The 24,461-nt window shown below is 48.9% G+C and overlaps 1 long non-coding RNA gene across 1 annotated transcript in view; it reads left to right on the top strand.

Moving 5' to 3' along the window:
- Window positions 1-4,581: 4,581 nt before the first annotated feature.
- Window positions 4,582-24,461, top strand: part of LOC122373242 — a 39,370-nt gene continuing 19,490 nt past the window's right edge. The window contains exon 1 of the long non-coding RNA XR_006255010.1: window positions 4,582-4,711. This is a non-coding gene — a long non-coding RNA (uncharacterized LOC122373242). The remainder of the gene's footprint in view (window positions 4,712-24,461) is intronic.

Here is a 24,461-nt window from a genome sequence, read left to right as displayed (position 1 = left end):
GCTATCAAAGAACGGTCGCTGTATGAATGCGTTTATGCACTGCTGGGAGGGGACGGGGAGTTGGAGACAATGTGAAACTGGAACACACCACGAGTAAAGAAGACACTCACAGTTACCAGTCTCCGTGGCCCGGGCGGATACCGGGAACCATGACTGGCGTGTGCGCGCCTCCGTCCAACGGCTCTTCACCGGCCGTTCTCCGAACGCGCTCCTGTCTGTGTGTGTGTCTGTCTGTGTCGCACCGTCCCACTTTCCAGGCTGTGCTACGCGGTATGCCGTACGCAGCACAGTTCGTGGTAAACGTGCTGCTTTAGGCCAACGTCCCCGTGTGCTATTTAAACCTTAATTGATTTTGAATAATAGGGGATACTAGGGTGACCCGCGTGCTCCGCAACGCGAAAAGGGGTATTTTCGATTGACGGATGTTTGGTTGTTCTTGTGTCGGTTTGGTTATCTATCCATTTCGGTCGATTGCTTTTTGATGGCTAAATGATTTGGTTTGGAAAGAATATCCATCGCATCGAGGTGCCCGTGTCTGATAAGCATGCTTTTTACTTCAAAATCTGTCAAATGTGCTTTATAATTGAGGTGCGTAGTTTTAAGACAAATGAAAGGCGTAGATAATTTTCGCTAAAAATCGTTTTGCAGAGGTTTAAAACATTTATATTTTTAAGAATACTGTTGCTTGTCATGCAAACGTGATGATTGGATCTTGGAGAGAATTGAATGCTCTTTCTAATGATAGCATTTTCAATTGTCAAGCGTATCAGGTTAAGCAACAAATCCCGTGTACCTTTTTAGTGGCACATTATGGACAAATACCATTTTAATTCAGCGATTTTTCCACATTGTTTTTGATCAATTAGCTGTCCACAATTTTTCCATGAGAGGCGGTACATTTCTCTTGGCAATTGACGTTGTTTCAACTCTCTCAGTCTGATGGTCACGGGAAAATAAAATAAAATCCAAAATGCGTTTAAAATGGCACTTTTTGAAATGAAATTGCCCTCACACTTGCACGTGGCGCGTGCCACCCTTGCACCGCACACTATTCGATTGCCCGTTCGATTCTCTACACGATGCTGTTTTCCCCGTGCCGATCGGGCGCACGGCTACCGAGATATTGCACGGGGAACGGACCCGTGTCGGGCAAATTTAGCCATTTTCGCCCGTTTTTGCCAGCCAATTTATACATGTAAAGTCTATGACGCGAATTTGCACTTTTTGGGCACGCGCCTCGCGCTCGCTATCGATCCGATCGAGCCGAGACCGCTCAAAGGCACGTTGTCCATCCTTGTTCTATAACTTGCGCAAATTTCAGCGCGGTAGGTGCAACGGTGTGACCTGTAACCCGCGCTACGTAGCACCATGTCGCGACCTTCGTAATAGACAGAAACTACGCCCTCCTCAAATAGTAATATAGACAAGCGGCTGCGCCACTTGCTTTGCTGCGTGGTAGGAAAAATTGCGGCACCAGCCAATGTGCTTTCGAATGGTGTTTGATTCATGTCGATGTGTCGTCTAGAAGCATAGATATGGACGGAAATGTGAAAAGAATTTAAAAAGAACTGTTCTGAGGGCGTTGTTGGATGAAATTTGGGTGATACGGGGTCAATACGGGTCAAAGGGGTCAGCCTCGGTCACTTTGGGTCAGGCCAGGTCACATAGGTCACCTCTCGTCCGCTGGGATCAGCCCGGGCCACTGTTCTGCTTTTGTCTCCACCACTACCCCTTCCCCTACCACTACCCCTACCACTACCCCTACCCTACCACTACCCCTACCCCTACCCCTACCACTACCCCTACCACTACCCCTACCCCTACCCCTACCCCTACCCCTACCACTACATCTACCCCTACCACTACTACTACCCATACTCCTACCCCTACCACTACCCCTACCCCTACTACTACTCCTACCACTACCCCTACCCCTACTAACACCGCTGGGTCATGTCAGGTCACAGAATAATTCGTGCCATTCCATTGCCCTTACTCGATTTTGTCGGAAATGGCGCTTTGTGGCAAATGTGGCGCATTGCGGCAAATGCGGCGCATCTGTACCTGTTGTTTGAGCATGCATCTTGGCACCAAATTGCACCCATATCGGACCATATTTGACAAAACTGTGCGATTTGCGGCAAAAATGACGCCTTGTGACCAATGTGACGGATTGCGGCAAACGCGGTGCATTTGTATACTCGTATCACAAATTGTTCCCATTGAACGAAAATCAACACATTTTTCGCCACTTTTTATTCAAATTAAAACTTGCCCATCCGCCAATGCGAGGCACTCGCCGCCGATCGGCATGCATTTAGTCCACAAAGTTTGTCGACCCCGGCTCTCAATGAAGATCTACGAACCGATCAAAATTTCATTGGCGTTCTTCCAGCGCGCCCCACGCGCGAACCGTGCACCCCAGCGAGCCGAAACCTAGAAAAGGCACTGACCCGTTCTGTCACCTATAAGGTGTGCAAATTTCAACCCCCTACGATATACCGTCTGCCCTGTAGGCCGGCTAAATTGAACCCACTACACGGCGTGGCGGACAGACAAACAAACAGACAGATGGATCCTGTTCAAATAGTAAGTTAGACAAGCGGCTGCGCCACTTGCTTTGCTGCGTGGTAGAAAAAATTGCGGCACCAGCCAATTTGCTTTCGAATGGTGTTTGATTCATGTCGATGTGTCGTCTAGAAGCATAGATATGGACGGAAATGTGAAGAGACTTTAAAAAAAGAACTGTTCTGAGGGCGTTGTTGGATGAAATTTGGGTGATACGGGGTCAAGACGGGTCAAAGGGGTCAGCCCCGGTCGCTTTGGGTCAAGCCAGGTCACATGGTCACCTCTCGTCCGCTGGGATCAGCCCGGGCCACTGTTCTGCTTTTGCCTCCACCACTACCCTACCACTACCCCTACCCCTACCACTACCCCTACCACTACCCCTACCACTACCCCTACCCCTACCACTACCCCTACCACTACCCCTACCCCTACCACTACATCTACCCCTACCCCTACCACTACTACTACCCATACTCCTACCCCTACCACTACCCCTACCACTACCCCTACCACTACCCCTACTACTACCCCTACCACTACCCCTACCCCTACTACTACTCCTACCACTACCCCTACCCCTACCACTACACTACCCCTACCCCTACCCCTACCCCTACCCCTACCCCTACCCCTACCCCTACCAACACCGCTGGGTCATGTCAGGTCACAGAATAATTCGTGCCATTCCATTGCTTTTACTCGATTTTGTCGGAAATGGCGCTTTGTGGCAAATGTGGCGCATTGCGGCAAATGCGGCGCATCTGTACCTGTTGTTTGAGCATGCACCCTTGCACCAAATTGTACCCTTATCGGGTCATATTTGACAAAACTATGCGATTTGCGGCAAAAATGGCGCCTTGTCATCAAAGTGGCGCATTGCGGCAAACACGGTGCATTTGTATACTCGTATCACAAACTGTTTCCATTGAACGAAAATCAACACATTTTTTCGCCACTTTTCATTCAAATTAATAACTTGCCGATCCGCCAATGCGAGGCACTCGCCGCCGATCGGCATGCATTTAGTCCACAAAGTTTGTCGACCCCGGCTCTCAATGAAGATCTACGAACCGATCAAAATTTCATTGGCGTTCTTCCAGCGCGCCCCACGCGCGAACCGTGCACCCCAGCGAGTCGGAACCTAGAAAAGGCGCTGACCCGCTCTGTCACCTATAAGGTGTGCAAATTTCAACCCCCTACGATATACCGTCTGCCCTGTAGGCCGGCTAAATTGAACCCACTACACGGCGTGGCGGACAAACAGACAGACAGACAGATGGATCCTGTTCAAATAGTAAGATAGATGTGATAGCGGAAAAGTACCGGTTGTTGATCTAATATTCTTTTCTTTGTAATGAATTGCCAGGTTCTAACTTGCTCTTAGATTTATTTTACAAAGGTTCGTACTTCGTGGACCCCATAGGTGGAAAGGCTTCCTATGTTTTATAGCATAACTTTGATATGTCTGTTTAGCTACCCAAAACCCGAAAAACATGTCGCTTCCATGTCACAGTAATAAATACGCTCGATATAGCTCGTGTTGCGGATGTTCTATCTCAACATTTGTTCAAAATGCTCACTAGTTATGTAACGCAGTACGATTTATGTAACACAGTATTTGTATGAACCTCTATGTAAAACTTTCTTTCTGATGTGTTTTCCATTGATGACTGACATATAAGGAGTTGCCTTTTGACATGACTACGTATGATAATTGCTTTCTTGTCTTGGGCCCTTTCATTCGGCAACCGGAATGTTTTCCGTCCGGTACTTCAATATAGTGTCAGTATGGCCTTTTTATAGTAAATGGTCGTTAAAAAAAAAAAAAAAACACCTCATGATGTGTCCGTACTGGTGATCTGTTCTTTTTCATATCATTGTCTCGATGTCGACTCGATAATATATATAGTCGGCGTGTACAGTCGTAACTTCTCGTACCGTGCTCAGTGCGATACGGGTCAGGTCAGCACAGCCCACCCTGCTCCCTCTGACAGCAGTTGACCGTTGTGTTGCAGTTGATTCCAACGACGTTCTGTACGGCGGCGATCCGCAACTGCTGGCCGAAATCAACTCACTGGCCGATGACGTCATCAAAACTGTGACGTCACATCTTGTCAGCCAATCGCCACTGAGCCGGGCTCAGGTCAGTGTATAGTTCTGTCGGTGAATGAAAACGCGCTGATGTCGTTTCTTCTGCATCATTCATTATTTGATAGCCATCATTATTTAACAGTACCTTTTGGAAGGTAGTCTTGCATGATTCCGTGTGATATGCTTATACACTCGGTGACATACCAGGCAACAGCTAGTCATGACATGCTATTTCATTGTTTGCTATGGAGAAGGAAATAACTTCACACTCCAACTTTTAAGACGATTCGTTGAAAATTAGAGCGTATTGCATCCCAACTCGAGCGTTCATCTTTTTTCATATCTTCAGATGATAGCTCTATCAATGCTTAACCTGTCAGGTGTTCTCATTTATTTCGCTGCACCCCCTCTCTCTCTCCCTCTTTCTCCCTCTCTCTCCCCTCCGACATTCCCCCACTAATCACGTGGACGGACATTCCCCCGACTAATTATCCGTACAGCAGTGATCGGCCGGCTCCGGGAACCATTTGTAGCGACCCCGCAGTGCCCGCGGCACTCGGTACTAAAGCAAGGGATGTAACGACTGGGTCGGTGGGAGGGGTTTGTCAGGGCGATGGTAGGGGATTTTGGTGGGGGTTTGTAGGGGAATATATGGGCGGTAGTAGGAGAATGTCAGGACGGTCGTAGGGGTTTGTCAGGATGATGGTAGGGGGTTTTGGTGGGGGTTTGTAGGGGATTTTAGTGTGGTTTGTAGGGGGCAGTGGTGTAGTGTGTACGGAAATATTAGGACGCTTATAGTTATGAGAATGCTAGGACAGGAAAAAGGCAATGTGTGGGCAAGAGATAGCCACATGGGGCATGGTGATAGAGATTGTTGACACGATAGAATGCTGAGCAATAGTTAGCAGGGCACTCAGCCGGTAGAGCATGATGTTGATCGGGCGTTCCGGAGGGTGGTGGTGTAGCGATGGGCTTAGTTACTAGTAGGACGATATCAGGAGATTTGGGCAAGGCAGTTGATGGCGATGGAAATGCTTGCCGATGTTATGGTGCAATGTCTAGTCGATGCTTCGGGCATATTAAAGCGATGCTTTGGCGACGCTTGGATGATGAACAATGATGTTAGAGCGACGTGGTTTGACGATAGTTTAGTGGGCGATGTTAGCGTAATATTTAGGTGCTGTCAGATCAGTGCCCAGGCAATTGTAGGCCGATTTTTGGACAGTGAATGCTGGTGCTGTTTAGGGCGATGTTGCCTCCATTGGACGATGAATCGCTCGTCGGTCTCCGGCGCCCCCAGCGCGGTAACGCCGCCCCCGACTGCCCCCACACCCAGCGCCAGTTCCGTGAGAGCGGCCCATCGCGTCGCCGGCGCGGCGTTCTCCGTACATCTACTGCGCGCTGGAAATTGGACGACTGCACACGGCCGAAACACGCCCGGTTCACGCGGCGCGTCAGTGCACGCCGAGTTCCACAGCGAGCGAGTGCGACTGTAAAACGCTAATGGCCCGGCAATGTTTCACTAAATTATCACCGGTCGGCAGGAGGTTCCCGGTACGAGGCGGCACCATTAGTGGCCGGTGCTGAGCGAGACAGGCGTTTGTGTGGGTGCTTACCACTTTTTGCTCGCTGCGTATGACTTACTGGAAACATTATTTATGCTCGGGTTATGGAGGTTTGAATTAATCTTGCAAAACAAAACACGAGCACGATGTGAGAAAGTTAATGAACAGTAACACGCTTTACGTTTATTACTTGTTTACCGTGCACGGCAATTAACCCGCGCCCTGGTGGGGGGGGGGGCTATTTTTTGCCCCCCCTCCAGACTTTTCGATATATCTCCAGAACCACTTCGCCGATCGTCACCAAACTTTCAGTACCCTCCCGGACATCAATTTTACACATTGTGACCAAAATTTTTTCCAAAGGCTATGATAGGTTGGCCGGAAATGACGTCAGAGTGACGTCATGTTCTGCCGTTTTCGACTCAAAAAAGGGTTTCGCGGGAAGAGCTTTCAGGCCTATAGCTTTGCAAATACAGAAAAATGATACAGACATAAAAGCTGTAGAATGAACAGGGCTACAAAACTGCTATCTCGGATTTTAGAAATTTTTGGATTTTGACCCCCAAAAATTAAAAAATAGATTTTTTGAATATAATAGCCAAAAAATCCAAAAAGTTTTTTGAATTTCAAAAAAAACCGGAATACATGTGATAGTCCTTACCGCCTTCTATCTACATACCAAATTTGAGATCGATACCTCTTTTTTTGGCCAAGTTATAGCGAAAAAACTGTTCAAAATTGATGACGTCAAATTTTCAAACTCAATTTTCAGCAATTCTAGACCTCGTAGCGCAAAACAAAGACCACCATTAGACTCCCCGTGACGAGCTGCATCGAATCAATACCCATTTTATGCAAAAATATCAACTTTGAAATTTGACCTTTTTTGACCTGACCTTGACCTGACCTCCACCAGAAAGTGACCTAAACCGTACCTGATGGTCTTATAACCAACACCATTGAGTTGGAAATGAAAAACTGGCCATAAAACATGCATCGCATAACCTTAGTAAAGTTGGGTTCATGTGGTGACCCTTGGTGACCTTTGGTGACCTGACCTGTGACCTGACCTGGTATGACCAGTGACCTCTAACAGCAACATATCTACTAGGCAACTGACGCCCTATCGCTGATTCCCGACAAAATGCGTTTTTCTCGGTGTTATAGCGCATTCCCTAGAAGACCCGTGAACGGTGAAACATTTCATCTTTGACCTGACCTGTGACGTCATCGGTGACCCCGAGGTCAATAAAATTTGGTTTCCCTCGACAAATTTGACAGGCCTTTCGAACGCCGTTTGAATTTTTCGGATCCGTTCAGTAGTTTCGGAGATACGAGGGGGGGCAAAAAATAGCCCCCCCCACCAGGTCGCGTTATAAACAGACCCCACCAGGGCGCGGGTTAAATTATTTCGCATCTATTTGGAACATGTTGACCACCTCATTATGTCTCTCAATCGGATGATGTAAATGATCTAATGAACGTTGTTCCATTTAACGCAACCTCATTTGCAAACTTTATTTGGCCTTTTCACAACAATGATATTTTAATTAGCTCCCTCCTTCCCGGAGCTCGACATTGACCAGTTCTTGGGATCACTTGTTGCCAGTTTTTGTCGTTTGTTTCTGCCTCGGGGTGTGTGGTCGGCCTGCGTGCCGTTCACTGCGGCCGCCGGCTGTTCCGTGGAACCCATTGGCTCTCTCCGGTCCGGGGGCGCCGCAGCCACAGCCGCGCGTGCGCCGCGCTCGTCCACCGGCCGTGTCATTGCCAGGTCACTGACCGCGCGCTGTCATTGGCCGTCGCCGCCGGTGGCGGCCGCTGATTGGCCGCCCGCGGCCGGCCCGGCCGCTGATTGGTCCATTGCCGTCGGGCCCCGTCGGGCGGCGTTCTGTGAAGTCGGGACGCGGCGGGCGCCGTTCTGTGGATTGGTTTCGGTGAACTGCCGTCGCCGGTACCGGCGGTGACTTTGTTCATTTGCCGCCGCCACACTCGAACGCCATTGCAGCAATACAGAAACTCGTAAACACGAACTGCGCTTGCACGCGCGATTCCGCGCGCCGCCCCGTCGGCGGGTTACGCCCATGCGGCGTTTCGTTTGGTGGCGTGTCGTGTCTGAAGGCTGTCATTAACGATTCGCCACCGTTCTGGTGACTGGTGGCGCGCCGCGCCGCATCCGTCCCATCTGCGCCACCCATGGTTCCGGCGCGCTTTGAGTGCCTGCCCGGGCCGCTGCCGGTCGTGGCGTGTCGACTGCGACTCGAATCGGCACCTGGGAGACTCGGAGGGACGATTAGTCGTGGCTGCTATTGCGAAAATGCACTTCTGGGTATGTGTTTTTGAAACGGTCGCAAAGGCTGGCATTAGAGGCTCATTAAAGAACATTAGAAGCCATTAGTGGCGGCAGAGAGTGGCCGCCTCATCGTGTTCTCCGCGGCGTGGACTTTTCGTCGCGGTACCCGCGCTATTTTCACCGTGATGCAATATTCACGAAAGGTTTTCCACGAAACGTGAATTGACTTGGCACACTAAACTGACGGTGTGTCGCGGTGCGTTCTTCAACTGTTTTCATTTCACGCCAACTCCCTAACGTGCTGCGTCTCATTGTCCCCGTCTCTCTCTCTCCTCTCTCTCTCTCTCTCTCTCTCTCTCTCTCTCTCTCTCTCTCTCTCTCTCTCTCTCTCTCTCTCTCTCTCTCTCTCTCTCTCTCTCTCTCTCTCTCTCTCTCTCTCTCTCTCTCTCTCTCTCTCTCTCTCTCCCTCTCTCCCTCTCCCTCTCCCTCTCCCTCTCCCTCTCCCTCTCCCTCTCCCTCTCCCTCTCCCTCTCCCTCTCCCTCTCCCTCTCCCTCTCCCTCTCCCTCTCCCTCTCCCTCTCCCTCTCCCTCTCCCTCTCCCTCTCCCTCTCCCTCTCCCTCTCCCTCTCCCTCTCCCTGTCCCTCTCCCTCTCCCTCTCCCTCCCCCTCCTCCTCCCCCTCTCCCTCCCTCCCCTCATCACTTATCTTCACTCTCTCAACTCTTCTCTTCTCTAGTCGCGTCAACCGACTTTTTCTCTTTAGCCTTTGTCTTTCCACTTATCCTCGATGTAGTCGTGTCTCCTCATGTTCTCCGTCTCTGTATGTCTCTTCATTCGGCATGTGTCTCCTCTGTCAGTTCTATCTGTTCTTTCAGTTATCGTGTCTCTTTTTCGTCTCAATTTTTGTCCATTTACATTGTTATAGTATTGTCACTGTCTGCGAAAAAACAATGTCGAACTCTTCTAATCTCCTTTCCGTCCCTGTGTCTCATTCTCTCTTATTTCATGACTTTTTCGTTGCCTTTCTCTCCACGTGTCTCGTTTGTTGTCGCTCTGTTCGTTTTTCTCTCGTCTCCACGTGTCATCTGTCCATCTCTGCACGTGCCGCTCCCCATCCGCCCCGTGTTCTGACTGGCGCTCCTCCATCACGGGGCGCTGACGGGCCGTACCGCCGCCGACGCTCGTAAGTGACGGCACACCAGTGTCGTATCGACCATTAGCGGCCGTAACGACGGCGTCGTAACGCGGCCGCGCCCGTTACGTCCGTTATGGCGGCGGGACACGCCGGTGGCGCGGCGCCCCTAAATCGCCTGATATCATACTAAATCTGCTACCTGGACACTAATGTGCCATTCGGTCACTGAATATGGCAGTTCTGGTAGTAAATTTGGCTGTAGCCGTCGGTAAATATGCCACTGATAGCGCGAGTTGACCCGTGGCAGAGCAGACGACGATAGTGGTGGGTGGCTGATGGTGATATTGTTAGCATTATCAGTTGGCCCGCCGTCATCAACTTGTTAGACGGCTCGTATTTCAAAAATGCTGCATGTATTGAGAAATATCAGCGAGCTGTGACATGAGTTGTCCCATAAACGTGCGATTTATGTATGTACAGGGTGTCTCAAAAGTTCGTTTACACATTTCCCATGTCAATAAAGCATATAAGAACCGGCAAAAAATCTAAGGTTTTGGTGTCCGTGTGTACACTAGACAAATATGCATGCTTTGACAACTGATTCGGAAGGTTGGAAACCAAACCTTTTTCTGTATCTCCAAAAATATTTGCCCATACCGATTTTCGTCACTCCGTCAGCTGCCGGAGGCTGATAAAAGGTTACCTGCTTTCAAGCTCTTGTAGGGGAATCCCCTGCAGTTTCTGCGTCGGATTTAGGTTTGACGAGCTCCCCGGCAACATCCGCTTCTCCCTCAAAGCCGACATCTTGCATCGACACCATCCGTGAGTATTTTGTAGGTCTTCTCTGGCGCTAACTCCTTCATGAATGACTGGCGCCGACTTCCCAAGCACCATTTTCCTTTTCAAAACAATCCCATTCCTGAACAAATGGGAAGTGCCAGGGGTAAATTTTTTCGCAGCATATCGTAGCAGAATGTGTCGGCCATCTGTTTCTTAGACACATTTTGCAAATTTTGCAAATCCCGAACGCTCGTCATTCCCAATGCCAAGACCTTCGCTGGGTTCCGGAGTGTTTTCCTCAGGAGAGGTTCTGCTTTGTAAACGGCCAAAACCTGTCCATCGTGCGGTTTTGTCCGGATTTTGTGTGTAAAAGAAAGCTATTTGCTCCAGATCTACCTCTTGAAACTTCGTTAGATAAAACTTAACATTAATTGACACTTTTGGAGGGTCATTTGTCCTCGGCATTGACGATTTTCGCATTATTTTCCCTCAAAATTTAGCGTTATTGATATTATAAACAATTTTAAATGATATTTTGTCTTTATCAGGGCCTCCTCTAACATACCCACTGGGTGGGCAAATGCCTACCCAGTCACCACAATTGCCCACCCAGTGGCGTCGATTTGCCCACCCAGAAGCAAATGCAAAAATAAAGGTCCGGTCAGACGTCCGGTAGGAACTACCACTTCGGTTTCCCGGAAAAAAAAACTTGCTAGCAGCCAGTGCCCCAGCCCCCAATCACTGCTGTGCAAGTTATTTTTTTTTACAATGGATGCATCTGAATGCAGGGACGGTAGCAGACTTGGCGTTTGGGGGTGGGGGCAACTTGGCAACTTTGCCAACCCCCGGAGGGGGCGGGGGGCGGTGCTAGCTTACAGGGGCTCATGGCCATAGCGGCCTCAAAGGCCCGTATGGAACCCCAGAGGCCGATGTGGGCTCTCAGAGGCCAGTGCGTGACGCCTAAAGGTGTAAGCCATGGGTCCCCAGCCAGACAACAAAATAGGGCCATCAGAGACCTTATAGGCTGATTGGGGACTAAATAGGGCCTCAATTTGGAGCCATCAGAGGCAAATGTGGGCCTCAGATATCAGTGTGAGGCCCTTATAAGACTGACATTGGTCCTCAGAGACCGGCATCGATCCTTCAGAAGCCAGTACGGGGCCCTCAGAGGCACAAAAGGCTCAGTCTTGGATCTCAGAGGCAGAAAATGGGCCATCAGAAACCGGTGTGGGACCTTTAGAGGTCGGTTTGTGCCCTCAGAGGCCAGTTTAAGGCCCTCAGAGACCAGTACAGGGCCTGAAAATGGCAGTTTGAGGCCATCAGAGGCCGACTTAGGCTCTCAAAGGCTAATGCGGGTCCTTGAGGCAAGGATGGGACCCTCAGGGGTCAGTGTGGCACCCTAAAAGACAGGCTTGGGCTGGTGTTGGACCCCAGAGTCCAGAAAAGGCCAAGTTGAGCCCTCAGAGCCGATGCAGGTCCTTAACCCGCGCCCTGCTGGGGGGGGGGGTGTTTGAACACCCCCCTTGTGGTTTTTCGCGAATATCTCAAAAACGGCGGCGCGGAGCGCCGCCGTTTTTGGTACACCTTATCATACATCAATTCTACACATGTTGTGAAAATTTCAGACCAAGGTCATTCAAGGTCAGGTCACCAAGTCACTTGAAGTGACCTCACCTCATAAAAAGTTTCAATGTCTGTCATAGCTACACCGAGCGACCGATCGCTTTGAAACTTTCAGCGATTGCTAAGAGCAATAGCATGTACAAAATGTATATCTCAGAATTTTGATATCGATGACCTAAGGTCAGGTCAATTTTGCGACCTCCCCATTATAAGTCAATGGGAGAAAAATGAAATGCGTCTCTTTTGGACGAAAGACATTATAAACACTCCCAAACACCGAATTACAAGTGGTTTAGACACACTGAACATGAAAATGGTGTCCGTGACCCTTGTTTATGCCCTGAGGTCATCTTAGGTCACGAATGGTATCTAACAGTTTTTCGCAAATAACTTTTGATAGAGGCATGCTAGAGCGATGAAAATGCCTTATATGTGTTCAGCTCGACGATACGGATCGACTGATATGCAACATGACCCTTTCCGGTCAGGTCATGACCTTGACCTGAGGTCAAATTTTCAAGTTGACCTTTCAAGGTCAAGTTATAGTTCATTCGATGCGTCTTGACGAGAGGAACACGATGCCGGTGAAAGTAAGCTCGTACAAGGCTTGGTTCAAAAGTTATTGCAGAAAAACTGTTTCCGAAAAAATCGGCTATTTTTGCAGTTTTTGCCCCCTGCAGGCAAAACCGCTGACGTTAGGTCAAATCTGAGAGAATTACTCAGAAAGGGCGTTAGTAGGGCTATCGAATGCACTTTTCCGCGGTGCTGTAGCTCTTTTGGTTCCCGAGTTATGCGTTGGCTTCTTGGAAATTTTCGACATTCGACCTGGAAATCGGCGAAATTTTGCCTTCAATGACCTCTGGTGACCTGACCTTTGACCTGACCAAAAAATTGACCGAAGTGATTTCGTCATTATTTTTTACGCTCTTTCGAACGCCGCCTTCCGCGTATCGCTACGTGGCCCAGGAGCCGAGTTAGAAGGGGGGGGGGGTGTTCAAACACCCCCCCCCAGCAGGGCGTGGAAATCCAGGACCCCCAGCAGGGCGCGGGTTAACCCGGCAGTTGCTGGGGTATTTCGCCACCCACCGTTTGCTGGGGGGGGGGGGCGTTAAACGCCCTCAGCCGATAACTCGAGAACCAATAGGCGCAGCGAAACGCACGAGGCGGCAAACGAAAGAACGCGACGAGACGCTTCAGATGAGTACTTTAAAGTTGAATTTTGAGGTCACAGGTCGGGTCAAGGTCACGTCAAACACCTGAAATCGGACTTTCAGTAGCATGGACTTCAGGACTTCACAATGGGCGCCTCCCGTCATAAACTCTGTCAAAACGGTGCACAATCCATCATATAAGGCCTACAAGAGTGTCAGCTCCATGTAGGGGTCAGTCAAGCATAGGTCAGGGACCAGGGTCAAGGTCAGGTAAACCGGGTAGACACATGTCCCCGAAAATCAAAACTGATATTCGCAGCCTGTGACACATGTTTTATGGGTAATTTGGGGCGTAGAACACGATGGTGATATTCATTTTATCATATGTGTACGTGTTTGGGTCAAAAAGTTCAAATTAAGAAATGCATGTATCATGGTCGTGAAGTAGTCATGAGAAATTGCCAAGATTCAGTTCAAGATTTTGGAAAATGCGGAACGATAATCAATAATCGAAGATAGCCATTTGATTGTTCATGGTATTGGCAGTCTAATGGCGTTTACGGCGTGTCTGTATGTCTATTCTGTGATTTTATATGATTTTTTGAACATATAACGTGTTTGGTCGAAAACCAAGAAATCATGACGTCACTGAAACCTCGATCTCAAAAATTTTCCGGCCGATTTTCTTGAAATTTTGTCACAATAAACGTCAAACAATTCCCTAGAGGCACTCAAAATTTGGCGTGCCTGCGGCGCGCCGTTTTTTTTTTTTTTGCTATGGTCCAGCGAAAAAAGTGGGGGCGTTTAACGCCCCCCCCCCCAGCAACTCGGGGGGTAACCCTCGCCCGTATAGGGGGGAGTCGAACGGACCCCCCTCGATTTTTTTGCGAATAACTCGCGACCTGTGACCTCTTTTCCGTGACCATGTTTGGCCGAAATCGCGATTCGGCGTATGTCGGCTCGCATTAGCCGCGCGTTTGCAAGCTTTTCGTGATTTCAAACGTTCAAACATGTGATTTGATGTTGCTCCCATACATAAGGGTGGGTGTCAAGGTCACCTGAAGGTCAGGTCACGTCATTGACCTTTGGTGACCTCGGGTGACCTCGGTTCACTTTTTCGAGTTTTTTCATGTTCTAGGCTAGTTTTTTAGCTGAATTCGAATTTAGCAACCATTTGAACATTTACGAAGTAGTTTTGGTGCCTTCGTAACATGTTACGAAGCTGTCAGAGGCGGTTGACACGTAATACGAATACCCGTCACAACCCCTACCGGTTGACCTGACCTGACCTGACCCGACCTGGTCTAAATGCTTAAAACATCATCTCTGATCAAAACTAACACGATATTCGTGATCAGCACCCCGGAAAACCACATAGAAGCCACACTTTACGACTTTCTAACAGGTCCCGATTTTCCCGGTTTTCGGGTCATTGACCTGACCTGGAAGGTCATCCGATGACCTAGGACCTTAAAATTGTGTATCATCGGCTTCCTCTCGTAACGGGCAACACGCTCGTTTTTTCCGTGAAGCTCTAGCTTGATCAGGGGCCAAACGCGAGGGGGGGGGGGGGTCGTGCCGCCGAAGGACGCAATGGCCTGTGCCGGCGAGGGTTAAAATTGGGTATCATCGGCTTCCTCTCGTCACGGGCAGCACGCTTGTTTTTTTTTCCGCGAAGCTCTAGCTCGATCAGGGGCGAAACGGCAAGGGAGGTCAAACGCCCCCCCCCCCCCCCCTATACGAGTACCTACGTTCGCGGCTGGAAAAACACCAATACAGGGGATGGTTAAAGGCCGGCATCGGGTCTTCAGAATCCAGTGCGGGGCCCTCAGAGGCTAATATGGGCCTTTACAGGCCAGCATGGGGCCTCAGAGGTCAGTGTGGGACCCTCAAAGACCGGCATGGGCCAGCAGGGTAGCGCGCTACAAGGCCAAGGATGTATTACAAGTAGATTAAGGTCAATAAAAGCCGTATTTAGATCAAGAGGACGCGCCAAGAGTAAGCTGACCATGCCTCCTAAAGAGAGGCAGCGAGCATCACCTACCTATTCGATTTCTGGTTCAAGGAACAATCATAGTAAGGTTAACTCTGCACTTTTGCAGTCTTCTTAAAATTTTAAATGTATGTAGACTAGAGATGTCAATCGGATACCAACTTTTTGGTATACCGATACCAAACTGATACCAACTTGGTATTTGGTATTTTGATCCTAATGTTGTTGGTATTTTGTTGGTATTACGAATCTGGCTAATGTATAAGAGGATACGAATTCGGTAAAAAGTTGGTATTTCCCTCATGTTCCCAAGTTGGTTTGGTTTCGGTATTTTTCATGGTTTTGGTTGGCATTTGGTTTGGTATCGGTATCCTGATTTTCCGTTATTGATATCACTAATGTAAACAATAGGCATACCTATAAGGTGAAATACACACGAAATACCATATCACACACGACAAACGTTAAACTATAAATGGCACAGTTGGTTGACTGTGAAAGTGACATAGGCCTTAACCCGCCCCCCCCCCCCCCCCCAGTCGCAGGTGAAAATGGTTGCACCCCAAAACAAGTGACTGGATCTGCCCTTGGGCAGGGGAGCGGCGAAAAATTTTGCCCACCCAGTGAAAAATCCTTAGAGGAGGCCCTGGTCTTTATTTTATGATGACCTGCAATTTTTGAAACTGGGTAACCTCTGTCTGTGAGCTTCTAGTCAGTTTTCAATAGTTAGGACTGCATTTCCAGCTGCTTTCCGGAGCACGAGTCTGCTGCGGTACAAGGGTCGTTCAAAGCGCTGTTAGTCTCGCATGGTTTTGTCCTTCAAAAATTTTAGCCACCGTTTTTATTAGATGACCATCATGTTGTACTCATCCTCGCCGACACTTTACCATGTGTCATTTCTAGTGGTGCCAATTTCATGAAATTTCAATTCCAATTCCGATCCAATTCCAAGAAATTGCCAAGTAAATTTCCAATTTTGTCCAAAGCGGGGGCTATTCCAATCCTTAACGATTTTTGCATTTTTTGCGTAAATTTTAAAAGTGTTTAAAAGCGTTTTAAAGGCCTCCGTTTTAAAATTTTAAATTTTAAAGGCCTTGTGTTCCGATTAATTTCCAAAAAATGTTAAGAATTCCGTCCAAATTCCAAATTGGAATTGGACAAAAATTGGAATTCCAAGAAAAGAAATTCCGATTGGCACCAATAGTCATTTCCGACCTAACCATTCCCATTACTCGTGAAGCAGAGAGTTTCTCAGCCGACCCGAGTATGCGACCTCCATTTTCATGCCTGATCCATGGTCAGAGGTGAACCCTTTTTGTGAGCTCATGAAGGGTCGAATGCGCTTGAAAACAATGAAGCTGCTTGAGGAAGGTTGTTACCAATGCCCATGCAAAATTTCGACTGTTAATTTCTTGTTGATTCAGAATTATTGACAAAAAAGCATGGCTGGTACCTGTAAGCGAACTTTTGAGACACCCTGTAGTTTAGATTTTGTAAACGTGACAAAGCCATAGAACATGGGGTTTTATTGACACTCAGTGAATGCAATAATGCTAGAAAAGGAAACGAATTAAGAAATGCAAAAACTTGATGAAAAAAGAACACGAGTCCAAATGGAGTTGTGGGCACACTCCAACTGGTACCTACATATTGTTTCTCAAATTGCTTATTGATAAATGAGTACCACGAACCCAACAAACGAGTACCACGAACCCCCATCACCCGAAAATCTCCTAGACTCGGATACCCCGGAGCTGGCATTGTGCGGCCCCTCATTAGAGCAGAACTATGCAGCCAAAAACCCGCCGCTGCGCCGCCGCGGCGGCCTCTCGGGAGCGACGCACGGACGCCACCTCCCTTTGTCCGCGACATTCTGAGACAGCTGCGCCGGCGACCTTCTACGAACCCGTCTCGACCTGACCTGAGGGGGGGGGGGGCAGGGGGGGCTCACCTGCTCCCCCGTCTGATTGGCTCCCGGTTCCGACTACTCCGATTCTCGCTATGGCAGACATTGATCCGGCGTGCGATCCGGAGTGAAATTCGCAGCCGACCGGAGGGCTTTGTGGGATGAAACGCGACGTCGACGGGAGTTGGGCTAAATTGAGAAATGAGACGCGTGTTAGATCTGTCTTGGCCACTTCTGAGACGAATGGTTCCCCTGAGCCCTGCGTCTATGATGTTCGCTATGCTGCACACAAGTTGGGAGACTAATATTCTTCTGAAATTGACGTGTAGAATGTAGATATGATGATTAGCATTTCGTACTACCGCATAATTTGTAATGTTTCTTGTTTGATTCGATGTTTTGTTCAGACCTGTGCCTTTGTGCTCAGGTTGTACTTTGTGCTAGAAGATTAACGTGAGAAAGTATCGCTGGGAAATATGGGGCTCGGGCGTCCTACCGCTGAGCCTGATTTAAGGTCGTGAAAAAGGATGTCATTGCGCGGATGTTGCTGCCAAATTTCTTTGAAAGTTAACGATTTAAAAGAAAAATCAGATATAGTTACAATATACAGCTCGCCTGAAGATGATATGCCAGAGCTGCATAAAATTCCTTTTGTAGTTAGTTGAACTCTGCCGACCTGTGGTCTTATGTGCGGTAAAAACGCATTGTATTCGTGATTACATGCAGTCGTTATCTGATAAACGTACTTGTTTTACTGGAACTAACTAGTAATTAATGACAAAAACTATCATGACTCACTTTGTCCGACCGTTTGAGCCGATTTTCCGTTAGGTTTGTGCGGTTAAAAAAGCCTCATTACATTGAAAGCTCCCATAGCCAGAAGCCATCTTGAACAGTTGTCAATACCCTGTAATAAACCGGTTGCCCGTCGATTCTGTCAACTCATTTGCACTTCGGCTTTGCTTTGCTTTGTTGGGTTAGGCCCTTTCGGTCCAATAAGACCATTTCAGAGCCGGGAGGATGATAGGATATAGGGGGAGACATTGGTCTGGGCAGGCACCCTAGTGAGTCGCCGGGGCTGAGCCCGTCCAGAGGACAGGCCACCCAGCCCCAAGGCACTCACTGCACCCGGCTACGCGACGGGGTGCGCTCCCTCGGGAGCAGCGGTGCCGCTCCAAGGGAGCAGCTCGCATGAGATAAAGTTGCCTGTCCAGCCCGGAGGGGGGTAGCGGCGTGGAGGAGAAGGATTTCAGTATCCTGAGGATAGAAGCACGGAACGGTGTGCACTTGGGCGGTATCGTCTGTAGAGACTAGATACGGTCTTGTCTTCGCGTTACCGTAGACGGTTCTCATTTAAAAACATCACAGTTTGGGGACACCTGGCGGAGCCGTGTTTGCCAGTGACCTTAAGTCAGCCTGTAGCGACCTCTGAACGACCTCTGATTACTTTTGCCAGTGACCTGAGTCGACATTAAATAATGGCAACTAATGATATCTGACGTCCTATGACGGTGTCCTCTGGCTTTCATTTCTGATGACTTCTGGGTGTGACATCAAGCAACTTCTTTCGTTGACCTCTTATGACCTCCTGCGGAGTTTTCTGGCAGCTTTTCTCGGTCTGAATACTTCCGATGGAGCAGGCGTCTAATGACTTGCTGGTGCAACCTCAAGCGACTTCTTGCGTTCCATTCTAACGATTTCTTTCCACTCTTTTGCCAGTCAATGTCTGCGTCCTCTGGCGACTTCTGTCTGTGACCTCTGTCTGCCCCTGACAGTGACCTCTGACGCCCTCTGTCTGACCTTTGACGGTTACCTCTGTCTGTCTGTCTGTCTGACCTCTGTCTGTGACCTTTGTCTGACCTCTGTCTGCCTCTGTCTGTGACCTCTGTCTGTGACCTCTGTCTGCCTCTGTCTGTGACCTCCAGCGTCCTCCGTCTGTGACCTCCAGCGTCCTGACTGTCTGTGACCTCCAGCGTCCTGACTGTCTGTGACCTTTGATGACCGGGAGGGCAGACATTGAGCCCGTTTCGCCCGTATCGGCTCCGTTCCCGTTACAGCCGATTGAGCCTGTAAGCGCGGCGCGCCGGGCTAGTCGGAACCTGATAATAACTTGGAGTGCTTCCCAGAGTGGCAGAAGCCGCCGAGATCGCAGGAAGCGCCGCTCTCAGCGACCCGCCGCCGACCTGAGGCCGGCCGGCCGGCCGTGGGAGAATGGCGAGCCGCTCTATCCAGAAGGCTACTCCGCGCCTTCAGTTAGGCGCTGGTGGATGTTCTGTTCATTTTGGTAAATTTGCGTTTTTCATTCGTCACTTTGCGTTTTTCATTCGTCACTTTTCATTAGGTATAAAAAGAAAGAAAATGTTTGTTTATGTATATCCGAGTTATGGCAAGTCCTTTTGATTACAGTTAATCCTTTTTTTGTTCTCGATTAGTCTGCGCAAGGTGCAAATAGAGTCGCACTGTTTGATTCATTTCAAAGGAAGTGCATTTGTCATTTACTGTTGGATGACTGTTTCTATCATATCCTTCCTTTTGATGTAGTATTTTCAAAGGTGTTTTTGTATCTTTTTCAAGTAAGAGATTCAGTGCAATTTGAAAGGGAATTAGAACGTTAAATGATAATGAAATAGTGCAGCAGTAGGTATATTAAATGACAATTTTCCTTATGCCAATCATATGAGCTTTATTGGAATCCGACACTTTCTGAATGGCACTGAACTGGTAGAACTGAATAGCGGACCTGATGAGCTAGATACCCTCAGTCTCGGAACGTCTCAAAGGCGATTGATCGCGCGTCTCAGAAGAGAGCGCTCGCATTGATTAGGTTTATTGTTACTGATACGGATAGAACGACTTCTTTTGTTGCTCGCCATAGCTTCTTTCTTTGGATCACTAAGTGGCTTCATCGTTTAACGAGTTATCGCTAAACGCTCCACAGTGCTGAAAGGAAGTGTTCTGAAAAGAGCTATTTGGAAAATGCGCTACGGGGTTAATGCTCATGAAAATCGACTGTCTGAAGCATATAAACATAATCGCACCTGAATTAAGTGCTTGCTACCAATCCTGACGCATGTTTCCGATACAGATAAGCGTTGCAAACGCCATTTTTATCGGTAAACGATGATGCTTGAATTTAAATAAAACCTCTTTAACTTTAGCGGAACTTATCACTCGTCGCACAAACTGTGTGAACACTGAATACTGAATTCATCAGTTTGGTCTTACCAGGATGAATGTATGTTTGCTTTGGCATTTATAAATGGCTGAATTTTTTCTTCAATTTCTTCAGAAAATTTCTTCAGAATCCTGACTATTTCTTTTCCCTGAAACGCGTAGGTACAGAGCTATTCGGGACAAATGCAAACCGTGTCGCCTTGTGTGTGGTCGAGCCTCAGTTTGTTCTGGGAAACGGAGTGAACTTTAATCAGCTATCTCTATGCAAATAATACAGCCACAGTGCATTGGAGGCGCAATAATTGGCAATTCCCTCAGCCGCTGTGGTTTGCCCCGGGAGGATCGAGTGAGCTCCGCCTGATGCAGTCTGTCTCAGAATTGTGTGTGAAAGTTAGATCTTATGGTTCGTCTTTTGTTTGCGAGTTAGGTCAATTAGACAAAGTTGCAAGGAAGGGTTTGTTGGGACGCCTAAAAGAACGTACTTAAATCGGACGAAAATTTATCAAGAGCCACTGCAGGGAAAGTGTCAAAAGTCGAAGATGTCTTTGACAAAAGTCGAAGATGTAACGGTATTTTAAGTCGAATAGTGTTGGTCACGTGGGACGTAGGTATTATTTTGAGGTAATGCAGATATTCTTCTACCACACATTTTTATCAGTTTAGTCCCATTAGTTGAGGAGGTCCCCTCCGAACTGGGTCGAAAGTACCCTCTGCGGAGCTTGTGGCGCAACCCCAAAGCGTGGATATAATTTTGTACCGGATGAGTTGAAACAGATGCACCTTTGCCAACACCGCCATCATACATGTACGAGTACTTTACCAAACACCGTGCATTACAGTGCATATCGACTCCATGAAGACAGCTCGCCACTCCTCTGGCAGACCATTCCTGGCCCGTTCCATCCCCCCGCCGTGTCACAGCGGCCGCCTCTCTCGTGCTCACCTGTCATGAGCGGCCGGCCGTGCGCGCGGCGCGGCGCCCCTCTGCAGCCCGGCGCCGCCCGCGGCCTCCCCGGCGGGCGCTCCACAGCGCTGCACGGTCCGCGTTCCCTGTACGGCGGCGGCCGGCTCGTTTCTCGCTCTGTAATGGAGCTCGGTATTGCCGGTTGGCGTGCCGCGGTGTGCTTGTCGCGCTCAGCCGGCGCGCCTGTTCTTCGTATACGAGGCCGCCCCGTGAGAGCCGCGCCGACCGACCGGGCGGCGGATGTGCTGCCACCACCGGCCCTCTCGAACTGTTGAATACCTACACAATCTAGTTCCCCCTGGCCTCACCTGTTTACCGAGCCGTGTCTGAGATCGCAAAACGATTTCATAGATGAAACAGGAGCTAAAACGCGCCAAAGCTAACGTCAAGTCAAGTTATCGGCGCGGTACTGCTTCGCCGTTTGTGTCTTCCTGTGTTTGAACTCCACTCGATTTGCCGTTTTCTTACTGCTACATTATACTTAAAACGCTGATATAGCAGTGCGCACCGTAAAATGCACAGGTGAAGCATTTATAACATGTAGATTAAACACTCGAAAAATGTTCGTCTCTGTGACGGACGCGTCCGTCTGCGCCCCTCACCCATGACTCTGGGCGTCCCCTACCCAAGAGTTGGGCGTCCCGCGACCGAAGAGTAGGTACGGGCGTCCTGCAGCCATGATTTCGGACGTTCCGCACCCACGAGCCGAGGTATTCGGGCCAGATTTGTCCGGTTTTATCCGGTTTGGTAACCGTGGTTTGTGAGCTGCTGGTTACCGAGGGAACTGTGGCTTCGGTACATGAAGTTTATTGGTTTCGGTCGGTGGCTGCAAGGCATTATCAAAGCGATTGTAATGCGATTGATTGTGGTTGATTAAACGAATGCTTGGGAGAAACTGTCAGTGATTTTTGTAACGCTCTATTCATGTATCGTTGTGTCGTTCACCTGCAGATGGACGGTTTACTGTATACGATGATGTATAGTTTTTTCTTCTTCGTCATGTTTTACATAGACAGGCGTCGCACCATCTGTTTTCATTGCACCGAGTTCACAAAGGCGCCGGTATTGCCGCGCCTCGCGTGCTGGCGCTCTGTGCCGTTTCACCACGCGGGTCGATCTCCATTCCGAGCTCTAACCGCGCACCTAACGGCGGCGGGCAGATCGCGCCGGCCGGCCGGCCCAGTCACTAATGCACGCTCTGTGCAGAGATAAGGCGCCCGCGCTGTACCGTGGGCAATCCTCGGGCCACTCGGTATTCAAAGCACAGACCTCGCCAACATACTGCGTCGTAGTACGGGAACTGTGAGGCAAGGAGCGAGGGCTTTTCGTCTCGGAAATAAACAGAGAAGACTTTCCTTGAGTGGGTGAGGTGGAACGGTCAGCTCGTGAATCTTGCCGAATAGTATGAATCGAGGCTTGATTCTGTTTCTTGGCTGTGAACAATGAAGCCACCTTTCAATCACATTCATTCCGGGAAGAAAGTCATTCGGCCATGTCATACCCATGAACTAATGTCATTCTCTCTTCTTGGTAAACTTACATCAGCCCTTCGCCTTGCGACATTTCCACATTCGCTATGCAAGGGAATGGAGGAAACATGTGCTTTCAGCGTATGTATCATAGTCGATAAAGTCACAGCTCAAAGGCTTCGGCGTAAGGGAAGCGGCACTTCAAAATGCTTCCAGTGGTAGGGCCAGGTAGGGTAGGGCCACCATACCGAGTACTGGATAGTTACACACGAGCTAAAATTGCGACTTTTATTGCCTGGTGAGGAAATAGCCCCGAAAAACGGGACGTCTACTTCCATTTTGAATTGATTTCTAGCCTGTTCCGTCTCTAAAATCGCACATTGATGCTGGTTTTCTTGAAGTTTCTAGCTCACTGTCCCGATGACCCACGGTATGCCAAGTTCCATATGCTCAGTGTCTGTGCTTCCATGTTTCACGGCGGCCTATTGGGCTCTGTGGCCCAGTTCATGGCCTCAAACAAAGGCAACCCCATCCGTTAAAGGAACTATCCCACCTTCTAAAATGTTGTTAAAACCAGTTAAATTGTGCCCGACTTTATAGATTGGATGACCAGGAACACGGTTCTGGCATTTATTTTTCATTAAACATGTTAGGCTTCCCATATTACAAACACAAACTTTCAAATATGTGACGTCACAGCCCAAAATTACCTCCTTCCCCAGGCCACATTACTGTCATAAAGCTGATTCTTTTTACTCTGTAGGCACCACAACAAAGTTCAGACCAAGTTTTAAGCGATTTTTCAACGAACAAACCCATTTAAATCAGAATGACTAAACGAGGTGACGTCACACTAACGGTCGCTCCATGTTGAAGATAGGGCCTTGCGCAAGGCCCATTTTCAAATGAAGGAAACGAATTTCTTCAACACCAAGAGGCCGCGGGGGTTGCAACCTAGATAGATAGTGGTTTCTGAACCTCGCCGCAAACTTGGCTATCTCAACTCAAACCCCATGTTAAAGGTGGGATAGTCCCTTTAATGCGAGCTGTTTGACACTAACGGATAACGGCGCGTAACAGGCGTCCGTTACCACCAAACCGTTTCTCCTGAGAATCCCCCCCGCGTCTCTCCGCCGCCCGTTTTCCCTCCTCCCCACCCCCAGTTTCCGCTTCCTTTGGTCCCATCTCCGAGGCGAACACAAAACCTCTATTCGGGGATTTTTTGGTGGCCGTAATTGACCTCGGCCGCGTGCTGTGCTGTCGGGGACAGTTCGCCGAACGCGCGGCGGACCGGTGCCGGCGCGAGCGAGCCGATTAGGTACCGCCGGCCTTCGGCGCCGGGCAAAGAAAATCACTGCCGACGACCGCCGGCGACGAATTTCTGGAAAACGGAGATTGGTCCTCGGTGAGAAGACCGAGCAAGGAGACTGAGGGAGGGATGAAGGGAGGGAGGGAGGGAGAGAGACGAGACGAGACGAGACGAGACGAGAAATAACGTAAGAAAGAAAGAAGAAAGAAAGAAAGAAAGAAAGAGAAGTAGGAAATTAAAAGAGAGTATGGGAGGGAGGGTAACAGGATGAAGAGAGATGAGCCGGGAGAGAGAGGGGAAAAGAAAGACATAAATAACAAAAGAAAATTTTAAAAGAGCAAGAGAAATAGAAAAGAAAAAGAAGGAGCGATAGAGGAAAGAGAGAGCGAGGGGGTAAAAACGACTAACCAGCTAACAGCTTCGTCACTAAGCGGTTTGGGCGTG

Source organism: Amphibalanus amphitrite, unplaced genomic scaffold (genome assembly GCF_019059575.1).
Source record: "Amphibalanus amphitrite isolate SeventyFive unplaced genomic scaffold, NRLGWU_Aamphi_draft 001465F_arrow, whole genome shotgun sequence".
Taxonomy (NCBI): domain Eukaryota; kingdom Metazoa; phylum Arthropoda; class Thecostraca; order Balanomorpha; family Balanidae; genus Amphibalanus; species Amphibalanus amphitrite.
Note: the sequence above shows the minus strand (reverse complement) of the source record. Positions and strands in the feature narration are given on the sequence as shown.